Source organism: Leopardus geoffroyi, chromosome A1 (genome assembly GCF_018350155.1).
Source record: "Leopardus geoffroyi isolate Oge1 chromosome A1, O.geoffroyi_Oge1_pat1.0, whole genome shotgun sequence".
Lineage (NCBI taxonomy): Eukaryota > Metazoa > Chordata > Mammalia > Carnivora > Felidae > Leopardus > Leopardus geoffroyi.
Window position 1 is genome coordinate 223,388,351 of NC_059326.1, and position 26,879 is coordinate 223,415,229.

The 26,879-nt window shown below is 37.8% G+C and overlaps 1 protein-coding gene across 7 annotated transcripts in view; it reads left to right on the plus strand.

Moving 5' to 3' along the window:
- Window positions 1–26,879, plus strand: part of CDH18 (cadherin 18) — a 1,006,396-nt gene that overhangs the window by 495,828 nt on the left and 483,689 nt on the right. Inside the window, exon 1 of one of the 7 annotated variants that reach the window (XM_045441395.1) lies at window positions 12,347–12,576. The exons of the other annotated variants lie outside the window; for them this stretch is intronic. The gene's annotated coding sequence lies outside the window, so the exon portion shown is untranslated. Of the gene's footprint in view, window positions 1–12,346; window positions 12,577–26,879 lie in introns of those variants that run through there. 7 annotated transcript variants of the gene reach the window in all.

Genomic DNA, 26,879 nt, shown 5'->3' on the forward strand with positions numbered 1-26,879 from the left:
TTGGCAAACCAATCCCATTTATCTTTGGGTTCTGATTTTGTTCTCTGGAATTCTAAAATAGAGAAAGTCTGTATCTTCCCTGAACAGATTGTGGATAGCAGCAGATTCCCTACTTTAGTCCTGCTTTTCACCTTTCAGAGGAGTAGGTGATCTCAATAGCACTGAATGTCAACAAATGAACCCTGTTGCTATCAGCTGATATCAGACCCTGGTTTTCCTTTGCAATGCATTCTCTTCTGTTTTGCAGTCACTTCTAACTTTGTAACATTTAGGAAGAATGCCATTTATATGCATATATTTTGGTGAAATCATAACAGTAACTGAGAGGTTGTGTCTATGTTTATAACTTTTATCTACTGGGTATACATTGCATTCCAGATCCTATAATAGGTGAATTATATAAATTATCTCCAATGTATGTAATCACTGTAACTTTTCTTCCAGAAGATGCTATTATACCATCAAAAGATGAGAAAACTGAGAGCCAGTGTCCATCAATGTCAACATACTGAATAAGTGTCAATGCCAGAATTTGACCCAAGTTGGTCTGTATCTAAAATCTAAGTTTTTGTGTTCAAGTCCCTTGAGGGGAAAAAAAAAAATAATGGCACAAGGATTTTGCAGTAAAGAACTCAATTACATAATGCATTCACTGAAGTTCTAAGGGAAATTCAGAAAACGGTTGATTAAATGGGATCAAGGCCGTTTTTTGTTTTTTGTTTTTTTTTTAATTTTTTTTTCAACGTTTATTTATTTTTGGGACAGAGAGAGACAGAGCATGAACGGGGGAGGGGCAGTGAGAGAGGGAGACACAGAATCGGAAACAGGCTCCAGGCTCTGAGCCATGAGCCCAGAGCCTGACGCGGGGCTCGAACTCACGGACCGCGAGATCGTGACCTGGCTGAAGTCGGACGCTTAACCGACTGCGCCACCCAGGCGCCCCAAGGCCGTTTTAACACAGATATTGTATCATTGGATTTCCTTTATGTGCAGAGTAAAATTCAAAATATTGTAGACATGTACTAGAAAGATTTAAGGGTGTTTAGAAAGGAGAAATTCTAGACTGAAGAATGTGTTGAGAAAATCGTCAATGTCAATGATGACTGTTTAGCGGTGATGGTCAGAACATATGGTTAGGGGTACTATGTGTAAAATGCCAACTATAATATATGAATATTGGCAGTTGGAGGAATCTTTAGAGAGGCAAAGGACAATGGCAGTTCCTTTGTGGCAATGACTTGAGGCCTACATATATGTTTCAGTAGGACTGCAGTATTCTGATAATAACTTAACCCTACCTACAGTTTAATCTTGCCACTCTAAGGGCCAGACGCAAAGCAGGGCAATAAATATAAAGACTGATTTTTTTTTTTCTCTGCTTTCCTGCCCTGTTGTGTAATCCCCAGAGTCTGTGACAGCCAAAAAGGGCTGGGCTTATAATGGGAAAGTGCTTTAGGGAAAATATTTTGGCACATCACAATTGACTTGCACTTAAAAATAAAAATAAAAATAAAAATAAAAATGAATAAGAATATAAAGCATCCTGAGATATGGGTAAATTAAATTCCTTTTCATCTAACCAATCTTCGTAGAGTCCCAAATTAACACTGGCAATATGAAATTTATTTTAGACTCACTTTCTAGACAATACTTTAGAGACACTGTTCTCTTTGTAGCTTGTTCTGTTCTTTAGAGGGATTGATGGCCTCTATAAATTTTTCTGAGTTAAAAATAATCAGGTTTTATGTGATGACCCAAGTTTTCTTTCAAGGTAGCAACATAAATAACCTTTAATATACAGCAGCTACCCTTACATTGTATGCTCAAACACATTCAGCATAAGGGAAGGTGATGGAGTTCACATTTCAAATTCTTGTTTTCAAGACAGTCTTTAATTTCCATTATAAATAATTACACATGTTTACTAACCTGGAAATCCTTCTGTAAAGAAATTGTGAATAAGCAAGGAAACGGTAAAATATAGCTAATCACATATCTTCAAATGAAGATCAGGCTTTTCATGCGTTAACCTAGAAAGTATGAGATCTCATTTGATGATTTTTGCATGCTGTAGAATATGTAAATCTCTACTAAGAGTTCATTTTATCCATGTTCAGACTTTTTTTTTATAGTGACCAAACTTATCTTCGAGTTTCTACATTTTTACACTGTCAGTCTTTGCAAATATTAGAAAAGTTTTGTTTACGAACCTGTAATATAAAGTTCAATTGACTAAAATGCCACCCCTTTTGAATCATATCAGCTTAAGATTTAATAGTGTTTCCTGATTAGCTTTTCTGACTTCCCTCTCCCCTCCTTTCCCATCCCTTCCCCTCTCTCTGTTACATTACCTAGTATGTCCTCATCATTGATCCTGTAGAAACTTTTCTCTGGTCCTTTAGGGGCTTATATCATTAGTATTCTTGTGGAAATGACTCATAAAATTGTGCTTCCCGCTTCAAAACCCTATCCCAAGCTGCAGTCTCATATTACCACGTGACTCTTGTATATCTCCTCATAAGGTCTGGTTAACACCTCAACATGGGCATATTCCAACTTAAATATATTTCCCAACCAGATATTACTATTTTCTTCCCTTTGATGGTGCCATTTTTTCCCCAAAATAATACTTGGCAACTCTGATTCATTCTTACCTGCATTTTGTTATGATAAATCTAATTATTTCTCTAAATATTGCCAAATATGTGTACCTTTATTTTTCTATTCTCATGCCAAGTTAAAGGCATTTATTATAACTGACTAGATTTTAACTACTAAATTTGCCACAGTTTTTTCACTCTGCAAATCAGCATACAGAAAGTCCTTCCTCATATTGGGCTCCATTTCTGATGCCTCTGCTTCTACACCTAAAATGCAAAAACTACTAAAATTCCTCCTCCTCTTACTCCTTTGCTGTATCGTTTGGTAGATCATAGTGACATGAGAGTTAAGCCCTCATGTTAACTGATAAGTCATTTCACCTACCTGATTAGCAAAAACTCTGGCAATAATTGATGGTAAAATGTAGTACACTATATGAAGAGAGAAGAACTCGAGACAGAGCTCAATGGGTGATGTGAGGACTATCCCTCAACGGGAGTTGAACCTAATTTATTGGATTGGTGATAGTAGTGAGTAGCGCTCTTCATGAGTCTGCACAAGGCCCCATATTCAGAAAAGTCCCATGCTTAAATTAGTGCCATCAATTCAATTAAGCTTATCCTTAATTTTTTAGCAAGAGTCCCCATACTTGTATTTTTCACCCTTCATCCAATTATGAGCTTGTCCTGGTGGTAAAGACAAGAAAGATATCAAGGCTAATGCCATCATTTTGTTCAGACCAGTGTGTGTGTGTGTGTGTGTGTGTGTGTGTGTGTGTGTGTGTATACTTTATCAACTCCATTCTCCCTCCTGATCTCAGATGAAGTGCTATTGGAAGTAATTTATCTATTTCATTTTTAAAATCTGTTTATTTGTTTAGTGCTTAAGTCAGGGAGTGGGACAGAGGGAAAGAGAGAGAGAATTGTAAGCAGTCTCCATGCTCAGCCCAGAGCCTGACACGACCCCGGGATCACGACCTGAGCCGAAATCAAGAGTTGGACACTCAACCAACTAAGTCACTCAGGCGCCCCATCAATTTCTTAATATGTGAGAAATACTGTCCTTATATAACTTACAGAATATATGGTGTTGCAGTGCATTTTAGTGATTTCTTTCTAGTTTTGTGGTGGTTGTTGTTTTAATTTAAAGCCACAGAGTATCTCCCCTACTTTTTCTTTATATCTCTCAATGGAACTTAGAAGTGTGCTTTCTATATGGTAATTTTTATACATTTTCTGTAAAAAATCTGTTCCTGTATACCTGTATACTTATACATGTGCATCCATGTATATTTATTTATATGTATATGTAAATGTATTATATATACATATAATGACTGTATATAAGGTTTTAAACGTATATAAGGTTATAAGCTTATATAACACACACACACAACATTTTTTACTAAATATAAGAAAGAAGAATAGGAACTTCTGTTGAACTCCATTTCCAAAACATCTTCTGATTGAGCATTAGAACATTATATTATAACTCCCTATTTGCAATAGCACACTAGAAGAATGGATATGGACAGAAAATTATGAGAGAAAAAAAACAAGGAAACCATCAATACACATTCTAGTATTCACATGAAGAGAAATTAAAATGATGAGATAATTTTTTAGCTACCGAATAAGCAAATGGAAAAAGAAATTGTTTTTTTCAAGTTTGTTTTTGGTTTTTTGTTGTTGCTGTTTGTTTTTGTCTTGTTTTTTGCTTTTTTTGTTTTTGTTTTGTTTTGTTTTGTTTTGTTTTGAGAGAGAGAGAGAGAGAGAGAGAGAGAGAGAGAGAGAGAGAAAGCGAGCAAATGGGGATGGGGCCAAGACAGAGAGATAGATAGAATCCACTGTCCACACACGGCTCGATGTGGGGCTTGAATCCATGAACTTTGAGATCACGACCTGAGTCAAAATCAAGAGTCGGACACTTAACCAACTGAGCCAACCAGGTGCCCTGAAATGTTCTTTTTCAGGAATAGTGAGGGACCAATTAATATTTTGCTCTTCTCTAAAGGTGTTGAGAAGTAAAAAGATAATTTATGTGTTTTAAGAGATGGTCATATATTTTGCTTAGTAGTTGCACTATCAGGATTCTATCCTGTATCCAGTAGTCAGAAATCTGGGTACAGATTTAGAAAAAGAGATGTTCATAGAAGCATTATTTATAATATCAAAAAGTTAAGAACAACCTTAACGTTCAATGATAGGAAAAAGATTAAAGTATTTGCATATATGCTAGGATTATTTTTTGAAAATGTTAGATAAGTGCTTTGAATTACAGAGAATATCTTTTTTTTTTAAATTTATTTATTTTTTTAATTTTTTTTCAACGTTTATTTATTTTTGGAACAGAGAGAGACAGAGCATGAACGGGGGAGGGGCAGAGAGAGAGGGAGACACAGAATTGGAAACAGGCTCCAGGCTCTGAGCCATCAGCCCAGAGCCCGACGCGGGGCTCGAACTCACGGACGGCGAGATCGTGACCTGGCTGAAGTCGGACGCTTAACCGACTGCGCCACCCAGGCGCCCCTACAGAGAATATCTTATATTAAAATTTAAGGTGGTATATGTATCAGTTTTCAAAGTGTCTTGTAAGATATTCCTAGGGAAAGCATTAATAATAGGAAGTTTAAAAGTCACTGTTATACTACTATTCCCTCTGGGATGGTCACAAATGTACATTAACAAATTGAATATAGTTCTCAAAATGATTTCATCAACTTAGAGTTGATTAATTGAACATGAATTAAATAACCCTTGTTTCTATAAACTGAGGTTTAGAGACATTTTAGACTTTTATCTCTCTCAGGTGTGCAATATAATATTTATTTCATGGTTAAGAATCTTAGAATGCTTCAGGGTAATCAAAATGTAAATTTTTCTTAGGTAGTAGCAAAAAAGGTAAATAGAGGTAGATATAGAGATAGATATAGGTAAATAGAGGTAGATATAGAGATAGATATAGATATAGGTAAATAGAGACAGATATGCACTGAGTGAGTGCTATCCTCACAACATGTCAAGGAAGCTATATTTTCAAAATTAATAAAAAGCTTCCAGGTAAGAGTTTGTGATTTGCCTTTTTCTGCTATAAAATGGAGCACAGGTAGCAAATATAATTTATTTAATGAGTGCTTACTGAGCGCTTGAAATTTGGATTCAACTAACCTTTATTCAAAGCCTTTTATATGCCAAGGACTGCTCTAGACACTTTTGTGTGTGTAAAACTCTTCAGGAACCAAGAGAGCTTTGTAACATGAGTGTGTTTGCCCACATTACAAGTCAGGCACCATACACAGGGAGTAAAACAACCTTGTTAAGCAACTTTTCTTTAAATATGAATGGTAGACATAGAGCTTGACCCTAGGTAGGCTTGTTTACATTATACCAAACTGCTTTTAGACAAACAATGTTCCTGGTGTTTATTAGCTTGTGTTCAATTGGGAGACTGATAAGAAAAAAAATGACAAAGGAAGCAGGTTTGTATACAAGTAACTGTGTGCCTAATAGTTTTCGAAGCATGTTATCTATTTTGACATACTTAATCCTCCTAGTAAGCAAAAGAGATAGGTAATATTATATTATACGCACAGTTTTCTGAAGAAGAAACAAAGCACGTATAATTATATAACTTTCCAAGTTCCAATTATATAACTTTCCAACTTTCCAGAATCTGTGTTTTTAACTACTGTGCCATGTTGCCTCTGACTATAACACAATTTGTTAAAGCAAGATATTATCAGAGTTTTAAAAGTATTTTATGGCGTAAAAAAAAATATCAGGGGCTGCATTTTATGGCCTGAAAAAATGTACGAACTGTTGAGGCAAGGTGCTTTCTCAGAAGAGATGATCTTTGTTCTGATCCCTGAAGGGTAGATAAGGCATGGGGCTACAGGGAAAGAAAGGATGGTGATCATCCCAAGGGTGAGGGAGACAGACATGGAGTTAGAAATGATATTAGCACTGTTAACTTAATAAATATATCCTGATGTGGCTAACAAAAATAGACATCAATTGAAAAGAAACAGAATTAGCTATAGCCCTCTGAAAATTCAATATTCCAGGTACATTCTCAATATTTTAGAGGCGTGAAATCATTGCCGTCCATATTTCGATACTTTACTTTTATTCAGCATGCCTGTTTACATTGTTGATGTCTATATCACATAACCGAGTTATACAGAAACTATTGTCAGTAGAAGCCTCTCAGCCTTATTTACAAGTTTTGGTCCAAAGCCTTATCTTTGCTACCATGTATATACTACTCATACTTTTGTTCCCAGCTGTAGTATGTATTCTTTGTGAAATGTGAGATAACTTTCTCAAGATCCTAAAAAGGTATTTCAAGTTCTCTATCCAAATATACTGGCTTTTTGTAATGTATGAAATTTCTATGGATGGAGTTGGTTTCCATAGAGTTGATAGAAGTAGTAATTGGAAGAGATTCGTGTCAGAGCTTTGCAGCTTACCACGAGAGACCCTCTTCCAGCCAAGTACCACTACACTTCTAAACACGTGAGACAGATGCCTAACCAATTGCTACACCAAATAATTGTATTAAAACGTCTCCATGTGGGCTATAATGAAATCGTGCAAAATATAATGATGGCAGATAGAAAGATCATTCATATACATCTCCCCTAATTATAGTCTACTGTGTCTGTCACAGGAAGCAGTGGGGTTATGCTGACATGACTTTTATATGAATGTTATACCGACTAAAGTGATCCTGCTATTTTTTTCTCTTACTGATTTGCTAATCTCTTTAATAAATCACCTTCTATCTTTGCCAGATTCCACCTTTAGTTCAATAATTTCTAATTTATAGACTCTATATTTAATCAAGTTGTAAAAGTTGGGAAATGTTCATCTGTAGTCTTAGTGTACTGTTTTATTCTCATCAAACCTGCAAAGTTTACTGAGATTATTTCAGATTCTTTTTTTTTTTTTTAATTCTGGTATGAGGGCACCTGGGTGGCTCAGTCAGTTAAGCGTCTGACTCCTGGTTTCAGCTCAGGTCATGATCTCACAGTTTGTGGGATTGGGCCCCACGTTGGGCTCTGTGATGGCAGCCGGGAGCCTGCTTGGGTTTCTCCCTCTCCCTCTCTCTGTGCCCCTCCCCTGATCATGCTCTCTCTCTCTCTCTCTCTCTCTCTCTCTCTCTCCCCCTCCCCCCCAAAAAAATAAAAACATTAAAAATTAGAAATTCTGTTATGTACTTTGTGTAATTTTTGTCCAAAAATTAATCTTGGGAAACTAGGGTCCATTAGTAAATTTCCACTTATCTGGGAACCAGTGTCCTCATTCTGTCATTTACAGTGCAATAGCTATCTATATAAATCAAACTATATACATGGAAATTCAGGGGTTCAGGACCCCTGGGTAGCTCAGTCAGTTGAATGTCTGGCACTTTATTTCTGTTCAAGTTGTCATCTCCCATTTAGTGAGTTAGAGCCCTGCATGGGGCTCCTTGCTGATAATGCAGAGCCTGCTTGGGATTCTCTCCCTCTCTCTCTCTCTCTCAAAATAAATAAAAATAAAATAAAAAAATTGAGGAGTTTTACTTTTTCTTGTCAATTAACAATTCTGTTCTGTTAGATCTAAACAAGCTTATTGGTTGTTGATATTTTACATGGACTGAAGAAATTCTTGGGTTTTTTTTTTAATTTTTTTAATGTTTATTTTTGAGAGAGAGAGAGAGAGAGAGAGAGAGAGAGAGATATCAGGGTAGGGGCAGAGAGAGAGGGAGACAAATAATTGGAAGTAGGCTCTAGGCTCTGAGCTGTCAGTACAGAGCCTGATGCAGGGCTTGAACTCACAGGCCTTTGAACTGTGAGATCATGACCTGAGAGGAAGTCGGCTGCTCACCCAACTGAGCCACCCAGGCACCCCAGAAGAAATTTTTCTTAAAAAGTGCATTCATTTTTTTTAATTTTTTTTAACGTTTATTTATTTTTGAGACAGAGAGAGACAAAGCATGAACGGGGGAGGGTCAGAGAGAGGGAGACACAGAATCTGAAACAGGCTCCAGGCTCTGAGCTGTCAGCACAGAGCCCGACACGGGGCCCGAACTCACAGACTGCGAGATCATGACCTGGGCTGAAGTCGGCCGCCCAGCCGACTGAGCCACCCAGGCGCCCCCCCAAAAAAAGTGCATTCATTTATCTAACTATCATTATGAGTAAGGGAGGTGCTAATTTTAAAAAGTAATTATACATGTAGTTTGAAATATTTTTGATAGATCACTCTTCTTCATTGTCGTATATCAATATTTTCCCAGTACTCTTTAATTCCTAATTTGAAATGTGATAATAGCACAAGTAAAGGCTAACTTTATTAGGTCATCTTTAATCATACAATTAGAGACAATATTTTTATTAATCTGTTTTCTTTCTTTTAAAGAGATATGCACAATCTGTGCTACCCGTTACCCAAACACATAAAAGAAAATAGCTGTAAAGGAAATTGCGTATTGATTCATGTTTTCAGCAGCTGTTTCTGTTTACATAAAACTCAGATCATTTTTAAATGTTAGTACACTTTCAGTAATTTCAGTTACATATGATCCACATAACTATAAGAGACTCTTAAATACATAGAACAAACTGAGGGTTTCTGGAGGGGAGGTAGGTGGGGGATGGGCTAAATGGGTGATGGGCATTAAAAGGATGGCACTTGGGATGAGCACTGGGTGTTATATGTAAGTGATGAATCCCTGGGTTCTACTCCTGAAACCAATACTACCCTGTACATTAACTACTTTCAATTTAAATAAATAAATTAAAAAATAATAATAATAATAAAAGAAACAACCACAGTAACAAGTTTGTACAGTTGACCATTCTACATGCTGAATTATAACAAGGGCAATCCTTGCATTTCCTTTTATTCCTTCTTTCTTTAGATTTGAAAATATTGCATAGCCTTCTGAATTTCCAGGTAAAATTGAGCATGAGATAACATCTAAAGAGACAATTTCCTGAGTCTGTCTCTCAGAGAATGATCACAGTTTAGCATTACAATTTTTTCTTTCCAGTTTCTATAGTCTGACCAGCATCAATTGTGTGTCTGATGCTTCTCTGTCACTGGTGAAAATGATTCTTATAACTCTCCCAAGGTAACGGCAGTGGGGACTGGGATCAGAAATGTCCATGGTTTCAGTTTCAAAGATTAACTCTGTAATAAATTCTGCTGACTGATACATTGTTCAGTTTTTTGAAGTAATCTTTGACATAAGGAGAAAATAAACACCTGCCCACCACCTGGCAGCGTGTTCCACATTGGTTTACTCACTTTATTCTTTTTAAGCTGAAAATATAAGAGAATCAGTTAGCGGCTGACAGGTTCACCTTTCTATGGCGAGAGAAGGTTGGCATAGTTTCAGGTATGAAATTTTGGAAACCATTGAAATCCAGCGTACATTACATCATTGGATTTGTGGAGAATCTAGAGCCCTTAATCTGCATGCAGTCTCAGAGATACAAATCCTCCCCTGGTGAATCGATTCTTTTTCTAGAAATGTGTTGTATTGCTTGTTGATGCTGACAAATCCCTCCGTATGCCATCCCACTCAGGAGCAAGTGGCTGTTGACTTCCATTATGACTGGCCACTAGATGTGCTTATTAGGGTCTTATCCAGGGAAAACCACCAAGGAAGACTAGTGAAAACACATCTTATTTTCAAGTGTATCCCTAGGATGCTCATTGCCAGTGTCTCAGCAAAAGCTTCACTGGCAAGCTGGCAAACATTTTATTTCCCTCAACTAGAGGCAGTTAAACAAACCGGCTTCTCTAGAGGACGTCCTAATGTGAAATTTTAAAATTAAATTACATGACCTCTTACAGACCCCAAACTCCTCTTTATATCCCCTATTATTTTTCAAAACAATCCTTTTCCTCGTGCTGCCTGCCATGAGTTCGTAAACCGAAAACCTTGAAGTGGATAATTTTTCAATACTTCCTTCAATAAACACAAACAAGAACTTATGTTTGGCTACTATGCAAGGAAAATCTCATTTAAATCAGAAGCTGCATGAGAGAAGATATACAAAACATAAAACAACAGTGGCTCATTATTCTGATGCTATCGTTTCAGTTCTACTTTTCCCTGAGTTGAGTTTTTGGCAATTTTCAAATGACTTCTAGCATCTTTCTTAGGAGTAACTTTTCACTTAAATGCACAGTCCCTTCACAACCAGAAACTGTCCAATGCAAATGCTTTTTGCATTGTTTCTGTTAGTTTGTTTAATCGCTTCAAACACCCAACCCAAATTAAGTCCCTTCACTTTTCACATCACTCAAGCTAAATAATGATAGTAAAATATAACTCGTTGACTCAAAACATCTCAGCTTAGGCACTAGACGTTTCCTGGAAATACCACCTGCTTCTCAACCTCTTTGACCTCTCTGGAAGCGGAACAAAAGAAGGAGATGATTAGACATGAACTAAAGTTTATTGAAAGTTTCTCGTGGATTAAGCACAATGGCAGAGATTTTCCTTTGATCTTTGCAGAGACCCTCTGAAGTCAAGATCGCCTTCTCGATTTTAAAGAGAAGCATCCTCTCAGCAGTGAAACGCCATATACGCATTGGGTATAGAAAAAAGTCCGAATCAGGATTTGAATCCACGTCTCCTGGACTTTACAGGGTCTCTTTCCCCATCCTACCGCGTCTCTTAAGTTTATGTCTTTGTTCCTTTGAATCTCTGAACCTGAGCATTTATAGGATGGGAGCATGCAATGCTGCTGTCTTCCTGGAGGCAGTGTCTGAGGGTCTTGTGGAATTCTTGATACACCTGCAAAGGGACCCTCGGAATAACCATTCAGTTGAGATAAACTCCTACAGTCCCTTGCTACACTCCTTTAAGGATGCCCCATGTTCTTAAGGAGTGGATGTGGGTGACTTTGCGCTGGGGGAAAGTGCCGAAGCTATTTCACATTAATTTTGAATGCCGCCAGTCAGGGCCCGAATCCTTGTTATCAAAATCTATGTACCTTACAAAGCGTTTTAATTTACTCCGGAGTGATAAGAGTTGAGAAGTTTAAGTGTGAGAGAGCGTTTCCCTGGTGCGGGCAAAAGGGGGTAGGCGAGGCACTGGAGTTCCTATTTATCTTTCCAAATAGAATGCTGACCTCCAAGGGAACGCTCTATCTCCTATAAACCGTCCATGCCTCGAGTACTTTGGGGTAAGGCATTAAAGGGCATCACTCAAGCTAAATCTCACGGCTACCGCCGGACTATGGATCACTGATGAATGAGCCAGCAGTTGAATGTTTAGCAGGCTGTGACGACTTTGCACGGAAATAGGAAAATTTATTACCCGCCTGCCACAGCAGTGCCTGTCCTGGCTGCTTTTCCTCCGGGTCCCTCCCAACGTCTACTCCCACGCCTTCTGATATAGTCAACCCCCTTGTCGCCCCCCGTCCCCCGGTTTCCCCTCCCCGCAGAGAACGGAGGGTCTACACCCTCTCGGAATCCTGTCTTTTTTTTTTTTTTTCCTTTTCCCCCAAGAGCGGTGATGCTAATGATGCTGCTGTTGGTCTAGGGGTTTAATTTGTTTTTTTTTTTTTTTTTTTTTTTTTTTTTTTAATTAAGGGCATTGCTTTCCACCTGACCTTGCAGGGAGGGCTCTAAAGGGTGTCCATTTGCGCGGCCCCAAAGCTGCACGATGTGGGGGGGCGGGGGGGGAGAAGGAGACAGAAGCAGAAGGGAAAGGCAGCGGCCGGAGAGCGGGGAGGAGAGGAAGGAGGAGAGACGGGCAGAGGAGAGCATCAGGCGGACGGGCTCCGCCAGCCAATCAGAGGCGCGCTCGGGAGCTGCAGCAGCCGGAGCCGCGGAGCCCGGGGCTCCAGGAGCGCTGAGCCGAGGCTGGGGCTCTCCGAGGACGAGGTGGCTGTGCCCTGAGCGCGGGGGGGAGTCCCCTCTTGGCTGCTCGTAAATTAAGTTCCTTTCCGCCAGTCGGGGCAAGTCAGCCAAGGTAAGGCTTCCGTAGAGGACACTTTACTCTGTAGCGACATTACTATCTATTGCATTCTATTTATTTATTTTTGGGGGGGCAGTGGGGCTGCTTACCCGGTTCTGAGTCAAAACCAGTGTTTGGTGAGATCCTCCTCCCGGATTGGCTTCGCAGGATCTAGGGCGAGCGGGAAAGTTGGGGCTGATGCGTCGGAAACCTTGGGGCTGGGATACATTTTTCTTTTTTTTTTCTTTTCTTTTTTTTTTTTTTTTTTTTTTTTTTTTTTTTGAAATTTTCTTACCCAGGGATGTTGCCGTAGAGCCTATGGAATGTGAGTCTTAAGAAGCCGGCTGGGTATCTGTTTATGTTTCTCGGTGGATGGTGCTGTGGTCCGCCCTGCCCCCGAAGAAGTTGGAAGGAGTCCGCAAGGCACCTTTGAGTAGTGATGGCCTCGAATTGAGCCGTCACGTATGTCTAACTGTGAAAGTGAGGGGGAGCATTGTCAGAATAGAAACAGGGACGTCGCAACTGGAATTTTGGTGGTGCTTTTTAATTATTGCCTTGCCAATATCCTCTAAAATTTCGTGAGAGCTGAGGTCTGAAGCTGCAGGAGAGCAACGCTCATTTTCTTTTTTCTCTCTTTCATTCTTCTTTATTTTCCCCTGAATTGCTTCTTAACGCTTAAGATGAAACTTTTACTTCTTTTAAAGGGCACTATAAATGATGCATAAAAAGGAATTAAGTAGGCTCCTGTGATTAGCAGCACACTTTATTTAGTATATGCCCTTATGGTTGCTAACTCTGATTCATTTACCCTTCTTAACTTCTTGAACCTGTGGGAATAACACTGATATCTATTAATGTTTGCATCTAAAAATCAAGGTAAAGTTGTGCCTTATGCATGTTTATATGCCTGTGTGTGTGTGTGTGTGTGTGTGTGTGTGTGTTGTACGTGCGGATGTGGAACTGAGCAAACCTGTCATGTAACAGGTGAAAATATACAATTTTATTGGCTGGTTGTTACAGTATTTTCTTATATCAATCCTGTGGTACTTAATGAACTTTCAGATTAATCATGAGTACATGCTCCTTGCTATTTCCCTGCTAGATATCAAGAAATCCTGAAATAAAATTCTTAGCTAAAATTATTATGGTCTTCTGTTCGTTCAGGTGATGGCATCACTGCTTTGAGCTGAGAGAGACAGATCAGAGAAAGATTTTATTGTGTAGCCAAAAAAAACATAAGTAAAATAAACAAACACATAAATAAAATAACCTTAAGCTCTGACAATGTTTTGGAACCTTTATTTTCCACTCTGAGATCACCCACAGATTTCTCAAAGCAGGGGGCTTCCCTTATGCAGTAATGGTTCTCTTTTATTTTAGTGGACTTGTCTTACTGCAGAAAATATTCTAAATCAAGAGTTTGAAGTCCAGATTAGATCTCTGGTGTATCTGGCTCGATGTGGGAGGGGAACGCGGGATACGATCCTGGTAGAGAATTAGTTCTGTGCTCTAACACACTGGTCCAAGCACCAATCATGATGCTGGTTTCTTTCCAGCCTCCTGTTAGGTAGTTAATTCTGGGTTTCTTGATAATTAACTAACCTAGTGTAGGTCAGCCCACTCATTCTCTTAATAACACATTCATTTAATGCCTTGTTGGATAAGTATTTTATAAACCATAATACTGATGATTTTCACAGACATAGCTAACGTAAGAAGGGAAAAGACAAAAAAAAAAAAAAAAAAAAAAAAAAAAAAAAAAAACAAAAAACAAAAATGATGCCAATGGTGAAGTCTGATTTCCTGCCAAGAGTGAGAAGTAGAAAATGAGGATTCACTCTTTTAGATGCCACAGAAATGTCCAACTGAAGATTACCCAATAGTAAAGGAAAATATGATAGTAGAAAGAAGGTAATAGCTGGGAAACTCTAGTTATAACTCTGTCTAGTGCATGTTGAATATAATTGGCTATCACAGTTGCAAACGTAGTCAATACCAACCGGTGCTTGAATAAAATCTGTATGTTGGGCAATTGGAAATTATTCCTCCTGATGCTCTATTTCAGATGGATAAAATGGAATCATGAGAATGAATGAGTCAGCCCAACTTCATAAATTCTTTAGACGAAGGGTGCTATATATAGTAAATATATGGTGCTTTTTATTGACCTATATAAATATCGTTATTGTGCTTCATGTTGATTTTTGTGCTCTGATGAATACAAACTACACTTCCACAGCGTGTATCTCGCACGTGTCCTGTATTTGTCTTGTTGATGATTAGAAATTTGAAGTAAACCTGAGATATTTGCAACCTGATATAATCATCCTTTACAATCTGGACGTGCATATACTTTTCAATAGATTTAGGATAAAACATATTGAACTTATTGACCTAAAAAAGGTTTACTGATCTCAAATCCCTGTATTCGATACAGTGTAGTCGAGTGAAAAGTTAGAAGAAAAATTGAGAGATTAAAGACTGCAAGTATGTGAGATGCTGTTTTGCTTTTTTTTATTTTAATAAGTGGAGGATTTCAAACTTTTTAATTTGCATAATATCTGCCATTCATATAGTTGCAGTATACATGCCTACAGAACTATATTTTAGGTAAAGTCTTCTATGAATTTTTTTAAATGTTTATTTTTGAGAGAACACGAGTAGGGGAGGGGCAGAGATGGAGGGAGACACAGGATCCTAAGCAGGCTCCAGGATTTGAGTTGTCAGCACAGAGCCTGACCCAGGGCTCGAACTTGTGAACCACAAGATCATGACCTGAGCCCAAGTTGGAAGCTTAACCAACTGAGCCACCCAAGAGCCGCTAGGGAAGGGGTTCTGAACCTTGGTGTTGTTGATATGGTAGGCTGTATAATTCTTATGGGCTAGGGAGGCTGTCCTGTGTTTTGTAGGATGCCAAGCAGCATCCCTGTTTTCTACCCACACAATGCCAGTAGCAGCATCTCCAGATCGTGACAACCAAAAATATCTGTAGGCATTGTTAACTATTTCTTTGGGGGGGGGGCGACTTGCACCCCAGTCTCATTGAAAACCACTGCTGTAGAAAAACCTAAAGACTGTGTGCAGAAAAGGGTCATACAATATATGGTTTGAGTGGGCAACTGCCCATGTATAGTTCATTTTGGATGCTCTGTGATGATTCCTCTTCTCTTGCTTGGGATGGATTTCAAATTTTAGGTGTTTCATTAAGTCCCTAACATGAACTGTGCAAGTTTGTGTTAGCAGTATTACTTTTTCTATAAACTGAAAGATTGGGCTGTGTTATCATATGCTATCATTTGTAGGAACAAAAGAAAATACAAAATGAGAAAAAGCAAATGTACATGTGGAGGTTGAAGGCACATTTCACTTAATTTTTTTTTTCATATGAGCCTTTAATATAAATTATAAGTAAATTCAAGATACTGATTCTTTCTCTTCTATAATAGCTTTTGCTTATTATTATTTTTTTTTTTGGAGTATGTATATGTTTGGAATGTCAGGAGTGGGTATTCAGTCTACTAATTCCATGTGCTTGGAGTAGTTTATAATGTTAGAAGTGTCCAGAAGTAAAAGGAAAATATTTTGATTTTAAAAGCATAGTTCTTAATAGGTGGTGATGTGTGGCACAGTAAAAAAAAATATTGAGCTTAATGATTTGGAGACATAGAAGAACTTGATCCTGACCTTGATTACTTGTGTTAATGTCCCTTGTATATAGGCCATTTTTTCCTCATCTGCAAAAGGAGATAGGAATAGGCATGAGAATCAAATAATACAAGGTGTTAAAATGGGTTGCAGTCTATAAAGATCTGTACCAACCTTAGTAAATTATCATAGGTTCAATGTCTTTGATGATTTGTTTGACGAGAATTGACTCATCATGCTAAATCTTCCAGCTATTGTAGTTAAAGATTATCTGTAAAAAATGGCAGTATTTTTGTTTTGTTATTTCAATTCCAGTTATTTAACATACAGTGTAATATTAGTTTCAGGTGTACAATATAGTACAATATAGTGTTGATTCAACGCCCGGTGCTCATTACTAGGGCACTCCTTAATCACCATCACATATTTAACCGATCCCCCCACCTCTGCCCCTCTGGTAACCATCAGTCTGTTCTCTATAATTAACAGTCTGTTTCTTGGCTTCCCTCTCTCTCCCTCTCTCTCTCTCTCTCTCTCTCTCCCCCTCTCCCTCTCCCTCTCCCTCTCCCCTTTGCTCATTTGTACAAATGTCAGTATTCTTATTTTTTTATGGATGAAATAAAACATCTTCATTTTGAAATGTGATTTAAGTTATAGACAAACCTCCTTATTCTCTCATTTCCATCCTTCCCCATATTATCTACATTTATAATTTGTTTAAAAATACAGAAATGTGAAATCTAGAATGCATCTTGAACTTTACTCTTCAATAAAATCCATTTAACAGTTACTACCAATTTGGTATGTATTTTCAAAGTGATTTTTAATGAATGGATTCATGTGGATATCTACATATAATTCTAAAATAGAGATTTAAATTTAAAGATGCATTTCCTCACAGATGTATGCATTCATATAAGCATATGCATACCGATACAATAAACACAGCTCAATATTATACCCAACTAATTTTATAGTGTGTTCACTGTTCCATGTGCGTTTATAGAGAATTCATGAATATTTAGCAAGAATCCAGTAGACCATTATGCACAGATCTGGCATTTAACTCTAGTTCAATGTTAGGGACACACATTTGTGTACAGCTTTCTCTTCTTATTAGATCAGGGTGATTTCACATTGGTTGACGTCCCTGCCATAGCGAGAGTATACGTTTTGACTATCGCATATGATTGTATGGATTATTATCATTCATTTAAGTAATCCTCTATTATAATGTTTTTTAGTAGTAAAGAGAAGGCCAAAACAAAGTAAATAATTTAGTATCTCTATCATTGCTGTTAGTGTTTTGACTTTTAAGTGTGGCATGTGTTCCTGGAAGAGATTTTCAGGAAAAGAAATGGGCTTCAGGGAAAGGTAAGAGCAGGTTTAAGAATGTTCACTGTAGTGTATCTTGATATGTCTGGATATCTGGATGTCTGGATGTTGCTTCTGTAGATTCCAGAAAATTCTGATATGTACACTTCTACACTGTGGCTACATCAATTTAGGAAACTTCTTGGTAATCTGAGAATAAAATGAACAGAGCTCAATCCCTACACGTATTTGAGTGAAATATCGAATAAAGCAACTATTTCCCTTAACTGAGCTCCCTTAGACTATGCCTTATCTAATATTTCACTCACAGTGAATGGGATATAATAGATGAATTGCCAGTAAAATGAATTTGGACTGTGCAGGTACCTCCACTGACAAAAAAGGAATTCAACTATCCTTTCCATTTTACTTCTGTTTCTGTGATCATAAGGATCTTCAAATACATTTTTATTGTCATTATATTTATGCCCTTGGGACAATATATATGATTTCTATATAACTATGCACAATCTGGTGTGACTGGCAATTTCACTTGACCCAGTTATTTTCAGTCTACCTGATACCACAAGTATTTTAAATAAAAATATCTGTCTGGGTTAACCTCACAGTCATCAGTGGGATTTAAATGAAGGCTCAATGCCATTTTAACTTATTGGATCATCATAATACAAATAATTTTTGAAACCAACCATCTTGAAACCAAGATGCAAAGGTGTGATAAAACTCTTATTTATAGTTATCCCTTGTGGAAGTGAAAATTAATATACCAACTTTGAAAAGCAACTTCCAGTCCATGGCCAGTGTCAGGAAAAGGCGGACTTCCTTTCATGCCAATTGTGGGAATAAACCAATAGGAAACAATACAAAGTATTAAAAAATTAAGAAATCATTCAAGAAGTTAAGCTTAAGAATTCAGATCAATCCCAAAATGGCAAACTGATGGAACCTGAATATTAAACTCAATACAAAATTTTATAATTTATTTATATTTTGATTTTTTTTAAGTTTATTTATTTTGAGTGATAGAGAGTGACAGTGGGGCCTCCCATTGGGGCTCTACCTCATGAACCTTGACATCATGACCTGAGCCAAAATCAAGAGTCAGACACTTAACCTACAACCATTGAGTTGGATAATGTATTGAGACAAAATGTGTATCTTCCAGTTTTTCTGTACTATTTATATATTTAAACATGTGTAATTAGTATCTTTAGCCTTCATGTGATATCATTAAATGAACCATGAAAATATAAACAGATTATTTTAGCTTCATGCAATTTTGTTGCTTTTATAGAGAACCTGTTTATTGGCTGATTGGTTCTATAATCCAAAAGATTATTCAGTAAGATTTTCAATTCTGGTAATTGAAATTCTACTTTTAAGATGATTTATCATATTTTTAAAGTAAAAATAGTCATGTTAAATACTAGATTATATTTTACTGTATTAAATGTTAAATTCATTTATGGAGGTTGCATTCTATTTTAGAAGAGGGATGTTTTACAAGGGGAATAATATATTGTAGAAAATACCATTATTAAGGGGGGAAATAAAAGTGGGATGTGGAATAAAAGTTTTGGAGAAATAAATGGCAGTTTATATTTTGGCTTTTATGGCTTATAAGCCCTCACTAAGAAGATGACTTTGAATAAAGCCTTGGGGGAAGTATGGTTATGGGCAGTATTGATATCTGATAACCCCCCAGGGGCGGGGGGAAAGCAAGTACAGAAGTGGGGAGAAACATTCAGGGCCCAGAGAAGAATAACAAGAAGGCTAGAAGAGCTGGCATGAAGTAACAGAAGTGGAGCATAGAAGGAGATACCATTAAGAGATCACCATGGGGCGCCTGGGTGGCTCAGTCGGTTAAGTGTCCGACTTTGGCTCAGGTCATGATCTCGTGGTTCGTGGTTTGAGTTCCACATCAGTCTCTGTGCTGACAGCTCAGAGCCTGCAGCAGCTTCGAATCCTGTGTCTCCTTCTCTCTCTGCCCCTCCCCAGCTCACATTCTGTCTCTGTCTCTCTCTCAAAAATAAAGAAACATTAAAAAATAAAAAAAGAGATCAAGGAAACCAGATTGTGTATAGATTCTGTAGATTAGTACATAGACTTTGTATTTTTTCCAGGAGATTTGGGGTAGTCTTAGATATTTCTCATCAGAGAAATGACTTAATTTGATATCTGTTATGTTAGGTGGTAAAAGAAGATGAAGAATACAGATGGGATTAAGGTGACTAATCTGCTATATTTCAACAAAGAACTCCGGCCACATGGTTGCAACTAGACAGAAACAGGCCAGTTGTAGAATTATTTCCATAATTTGGAGGAGAAAAGATGGCGACTTGTAGGAGAGAGAAAGCAGTGGAGGTGGGGAAAACAGGTGTATCTTGAAATTAAAGCTACCAGGACTTGACATTGTATAGGATATTAGGGGAAGTGGGGGACAGTGAGGGCAAAGGATAAATTTTGTTTGCTGCATTTTGCACAATTAGAAGGATGTAGTTGCTGGGGCACCTGACTGGTTCAGTTGGAAGAGCTTGTGACTCTTGATCTCAGGTTCATGAGTTCAAGCCCCACGGGGCTTTGAATAATAGAGATTATTTAAATAAGCATAACAAAAAAAAAAAAAAAAAAAAAAGAAGGAGAATGTAGTTCCTATCTCTAAGAAGGGAAAGAATTGAGCTGCACAAAGTTTGGCAGGGGAAGGGGGACAGGCAGTTAGATATGAAGAACTATGTATATTTTTAGATAGAAATGTCTAAGTAGGGTGTGGAGTCTGCTGAATACACAAATGTGGGGTTCGGGAGAGCTATCCATAGCTGCCAGTGGGAAATCAGGAGCCACCCTCCACAGACTACATTTAAAATGAAGGGAGTGGATATGAATGAAAAGAGGTAAATCACAAGGCCAGAACCTGAGGCAACCTGACACAGATTGGATGGGAAATAAAGAAACACCAGAACACCAGGTTGAGAAGCAGAAGCTGAAGAGGGAGGAAGAAACTCCACGAGTGATGATAGATTTCAAGGAAGAGACCGTCTTGAAGAACCTCTTATATTATGGAAATGGAAACTCCCAAAAACATATAAACATATGCATTTTAGACATTTTAATTATAAGTTTTAAGAAGTAATTTCCTTAATTAAAAATGTTCATCTTTGAAGGACTTTATTCATTATAGTTGCTTTTTAAAATTTTTTTAAAATATTTATTTATTTTCGAGAGAGACAGAGTGGGAGCAAGGAAAGGGCAGAGTGAGGGAGACACAGAATTCAAAGCAGGCTCCAGGCTCTGAGCTGTCAGTGCAGAGCCTGATGCAGGGCTTGAACCCACAAACCGTGAGATCATGACCTGAGCTGAAGCTGCTCACTTACCCAAGTGACCTACCAAGGTGCCCCTGCAATTATTGCCTTTTAGATCTGACAAATATGTAATATAAATATATATATAATTTACTAATGACTGAATCTTTTGCTTTTTTCCAACCCAAAATTATTCTACAAATAATTCTATAAATTATTCTATATTTTTTATTCTGTAAGTATTTTAAAAAGTAGATGAAATTTCCTATAGCCAATATTCCAATTAAGGAACTGTATGTTTTTACATTGATATCCTGCTTGTGATTTATGCCCAGCCTTTGAAGTGCAGGTGAGCTGTATAAAGAACCCAGATATGAATCTACAGTTGTAGCTGCAAGTTTAAGGTGACTATCAAATAATGAAACTTATCTCGGAGCAAATATGCAAGATTATTATATTAGTATATTTTTATCAATGATGCTCACAACATTAAAGCTTTTTTTCATCAACTATTCTAAGATTCATGCATGTGAACACATGTGCATACACACACAACTAATAACATTCTGCTTTTATTTTTTTTTTAATTTTAATGCTTGTTTATTTTTGAGAGAGAGAGAGAGAGAGATGGGTGGAGAGCAAGCAGGGAGAGAGCAGAGAGAGAGGGAGACAGAATCCCTATCAGGTTCCACAGTATCAGCACAGAGCCTGAAGCAGGGCTCGAACCCATGAACCTTGAGATCATGACCTGAGCTGAAACCAAGAGTCAGATGCTTAACCAAATGAGCCACCCAGTTGCCCCTTTTTTTATTAATATTTTTAATGTTTATTTATTTTTGAGACTGAGAAAGAGAGAGAGATACATAAAATGAGCAGGGAAGGGGCAAAAAGAGGGAGACACAGAATCTGTCAGCACAGCCCAACCGGGGGGGGGGGGGCTCGAACTCAGGAGGCATGAGATCATGACCAGAGTCAAATTCGGATGCTTAACCAACTGAGCCACCCAGGGGAGCCACTTCTTTTTCTTAATCTAACAGATAATCAGCTTGATTAACTAGCACTTTATCAACAAAGCTTCACTTAAAATGTTTATAATCTCAGGTAAATGAAGTGCTTTAACTTTGGAAAGTCAGTTTTATGAGGGAAGTTACAATAATACCCTGAACAATATAAAAAAATTGTATAAGTGTTGTGTGTGGCCACGTGGAAGGCTAATGTGGTGGGCAGAATAACAGTTCCCAAAGATACTCAATCCTAATTCCTGGATCCTGTGAATATGTTAGATGACAGAGGAAGATTAAGAATGTAGGTGGGGAGGCACCTGGGTGGCTCAGTGGGCTAAGCCTCTGACCCTTGATTTTGGCTCAGGTCGTGATCTCATGGTTTGTGAATTCCAGCCCCAGGCCAGGCACTTCCAAGCAGTGCGGAGCCTGCTTGGGATTCTCTCCCTCTCTCTCTCTCTCTCTGCCTCACTCCCATTTGTGTGCAGTGCTCTCTCAAAATAAATAAATAAACTTAAAAAAAAAAAAAAGGATGTAGATGGAATTGAGTGTGTTAATCAGCTAATCTAAAGTGGGGAGATGATCCTAGATTATCCAGGGAGGCCCACTGTAATCACAGGGTACTACAAGTGGAAAAGGGGGGCGCCTGGGTGGCTCAATTAGAGGCATCCCATTCTTGATTTGGGCTCAAGTCATGATCTCATGGTCATGAAATGGTGCTCCACATTGGGCTCCACACTAGGCATGGAGCCTGCTTAGGATTCTCTCTCTCCCTCTCTCTTTGCCCCTCCCCCCAAATAATAATAACAATAAAAGGAAGTAGAAAAGGGAGGCATAAGGGAGGACAGATGATGACATTTGCGAAGAATTCCAATTGCTGGCTAGGGATACAGAGGAAGAGGGCAGAGCACTAAGTGCAATATGGGAAGCTGCTAGAATGTGGACGAAGGCAAGGGTTCTCCCCTAGAGCCTTTAGGAAGGAATGTAGCCACACTGACACTTTTATTTTAGGGCAGTTATGACTCATTTCAGACTTCTGACCTATGGAATTATAAGATAATAACTTTGTAATGTTGGAAGCCACTAAAATCATGGTATTTTGGTGCAGAAGCAATGGGAAACTGACATAGCAAGCCTAAGGAGGTGTTTTAAGTTTTGCCTTTTATAAATAAATCATTTGAATTTTCTGAGAATAAAGGTATAGAATATTGTTGAGTATATAATAACAATACCATTAACCTGAGATTGTTATATTGCTCAACATTATAAATTGTTGCAAAAAATCCTATCAAACCTGAAGGATGTTTTTTAAATTTTTTTTTTTTAAAGTTTATTTATTTTTGAGACAGAGACAGAGCATGAACGGGGGAGGAGCAGAGAGAGAGGGAGACACAGAATCGGAAGCAGGCTCCAGGCTCTGGGCCATCAGCCCAGAGCCCGATGTGGGGCTCGAACTCATGGACCATGAGATCGTGACCTGAGCTGAAGTCGGATGCTTAACCGACTGAGCCATCCAGGCTCCCCGAAGGATGTTTTTTTAAAGCAGAATGCAAAGTATAATTACCCCTAATTGAAGAAAACAATGTATCTTACCTAATGTGTACTTTATTGTCCCCAACAAGTACATTGTACTTCTATTAATATGAGTCTACTGGACTTTTGGTTCCTGTGTCCAAATATGATTTAAAAAGTGTCAAATTTTTTGTACAGCTCTTTTAGGTAGTTTACTCATTTATGTAACAATACAAACAGCAACTTACAAATTAAGTAAAAAAAAAAAATGGAATGTATAGCAAAGTAAATCACCTCCCCCCCCCCGCTTTTTTTTACTTTTATAGTAGGAAATATTCAACTTTTGAGCAATACCATTTTATAAAAAGCAAACTTCACCATGATAGGCCATTCCATAGCTTAGAGGGTATAAAGATATAACCTGGTATGACTAACAAAGATGAATTTAGAATGAGAATATGGAAATCTGTGTTTTTTTTTTACTGATCTATTTTTTAAATAAGTGAATGAAATGACTCTTAAGTAGGGAAAAAGTTACTTAGCCTCCCATTCTGAATGGCTCTTCCTCATGTTTAAAGCATAACATTCGTGAGAATGTTCACAGAAAAATGTTGAGCATATTTCGAATGTATAAAAACGAAAAGAATGGAGTAAAACATATCTTCTAGTAGTAAGTGGCTAATCACAATTTTTGTTCAGTCTTTGAAATGTCCCAGACATATCATTTACTCTTACCTGGTTACCCTATTCAGACTGTGATTCTAATAGTGACAATTGACCTGCCCACCTGCACATGAATCTTTACAGAGCAGGAAGAGAAGACAAATGAGTAACACACACCAGTCTCCCCTAATCTAGCTGTCTGGTAATATTGCAAGCACTGGAAAAAAAAATGTTGATCTGAACTTCCACATTCGTGATCTGAGTTCTGTGATTTGCTCTCAAAGCCCCTGGCTGACCACCCAGGGGCAGAACCTACTCTGGATCACGTGTCTGTCCCTGGCACCTAATCAAGTGACGTTTCATTTTCCTCTTAAATGTTTGCTTTTCTGATGTATATTCTTTCTAGTAATTCCTTAAATGGTAGGTGCTCAGTATAACAAGTAGACTGGTAAGATTAACAACCAACTCTTTGCCCTTCTTCCTCCCCTACTCAGCTGAAGTATCCCAAAATTAGAACTTTTATCCATCAGTCTTTCTGTTTACATCTATAAATCATGCATGAACATATATGTGCATAGAGATATAATATGGACATAGACCTTTCTCTACTTAATGTAAATGTAGTATGTGATTTTACTGTACAATGCATTTTTTTACATAAAATTAGATCACTAAGCTCTCTATAAATCAATAACAGCAGTCTGAATCTTCCTTGTTTTTATTGTCTCAAGATTAATTTGTTTTCAGTCCTGCTTCTGTCTTTATGTCCTGCCACACTGCATATCTTTTCTCTTTTGTCCTTCATCATTCAGTCTTATCCCTCCAAATTTTTATTTGCTCCTGTGTTAGTTAACTTGGGCAGACACAACAAAATTCCATGGACTGTGGGGCTTAAACAATAGGAAATTTTGCTCATAGTTCTAGAAGCTGGTAAGTCCAAGATCAAAGTGCTGACCAATTCAGTTATCTGGCAAGTGCTCTCCTTTCTCTTCCTGCTTACAGATGGCCATTCGCTGTGTCCTCATATGGCAGAGAGCAAGCTCTCAGGTGTCTGTTCTTATAAGGTCAACTATTCTCATATGAGCGCCCACCGTCACGACTTTATCTAAATCGAATTTCCTACTCAAAGGCCCTTCTCCAAATACCATCACTCTGGGGGTTAGGGTTTCCACGTAGGAAATTTGCAGGTACACAGGTCAGTCCACAGCAACAGTTCCTTCTTCTGTTTTCCTATTTTCAACTCTTTTTAAAATTATTTTATTAGTATTATTGTTATTTCTAAACACCCTATTTGTTCCTTCTGCCATTCTTTATTCTTCTGATCATCCCAATCTCCTCAATGTGTTCCAGTCCTCATGCACCTCTTTCTCCAGTGACCTTTTGTGACTTTAAAAATGCCTCTGATGTTATAGCCCTTTGTTGTTCTGAAACCCTTCAAAATACTAGAAACTAAGTCTACACGCCTTCCCTGAAATGTTTCAGGTGACAGTCATCAATTATGTCATTTTTCCAGATTGTGTGTGTGTGTGTGTACATGTGCACACACACACACACACACACGCACACTATCTGAATGTAAATGTATGTAAGTATACAGAGAATAATATACGGTATATGATACTTACATGCATGCACAGAATATATTATTATTATTATTATTATTATTATTATTAACATTTTACAGAGAGTGTCAGTGGTGTGGTAGGTAGGGCTAGAGGGAGAGACCCTTAAGTAGACATCGCACCTAACACAGAGCCCCACGCAGCGCATGGGCTTGGTCCATTACCCCCGAAACCCCTAGAGGAGACCGTGACATGAGCTGAAATCTAGAGGCAGACACTCAACTGACTGAGCCACCCAGGCACTCCGTGTATTATCCTTTTCTCATCTCTTTTTCCTATAATTACGTAGGGTGCCCAAATCTGTGGCATTTTGTATTGCGAATGATATCTAAAGACTTTTTCCCCTGGATGTATTAAATGCATGATGTAAAATGAAATTTAAAATTATTTGTCTCAGAGTTTTTAAAACAGAGTTCTGGAAGTTTCATTAGGCAAAATGTACTTGCATCCACTTATTATTCACTTGAATAATACAAAGAACTCAGGAAATGACAATCGGTAGTACACGTCTCACTGGTTTGAAATAGTCAAGGCATGAATCACCCTTTCAGATGAAATGTTCTCACCAACTTTGAAGGCCGCTCTTGTGTGATTCTGGAGATGGGTAGCAGTTGAGAATAGCTTGTTTTTCTGAGAAAGCATCTCACTCTATTTCCAGTCCAGTGCTAAGGAGGATTTCATGTGTATGCAAAAAGGTATTTTTAACACAAATTTGGTATTAGCATCGTGGAATTGCTGACTCTTCTGAGTGTAAAATTGTGGCTTTCAGAAAGAAGTAAACTGGGACACTCTGTCAGCATCCTGGAAATGATACCCATTCTCCACTAAAGGAAATGCCAAACATTTAAAATGAAAAAGCAACAGATTAACTCAATGAAAAGGCAAGATGGTTCTAATCAATAAACTCTACAAGAGTAGTTTATTGTTCGCTAATACTTATGTCTCTATACCAACAAAAAAAAGTATTCTTTATAAAGGTTGGATTTTCTAAAAGACATCAACTATTTAAAATAACAATTCCTTCACATCAGATCATGTTCAATTGTGATCGATCTTTCTGCTCTATGTAAATACTAATGGAGAGCTTATGTTTCAGATGTTTATCAAAGTGCATATTTCTCCTGGACATTCCATAATTTATTTTTCTGAATATTAATTTTTCTCTGAATACCAGTACCTTTTCTCCCACTTATTACCTTTCATTAAAAAATTACTGCCTAAGATGGGGTGCCTGGATGGCT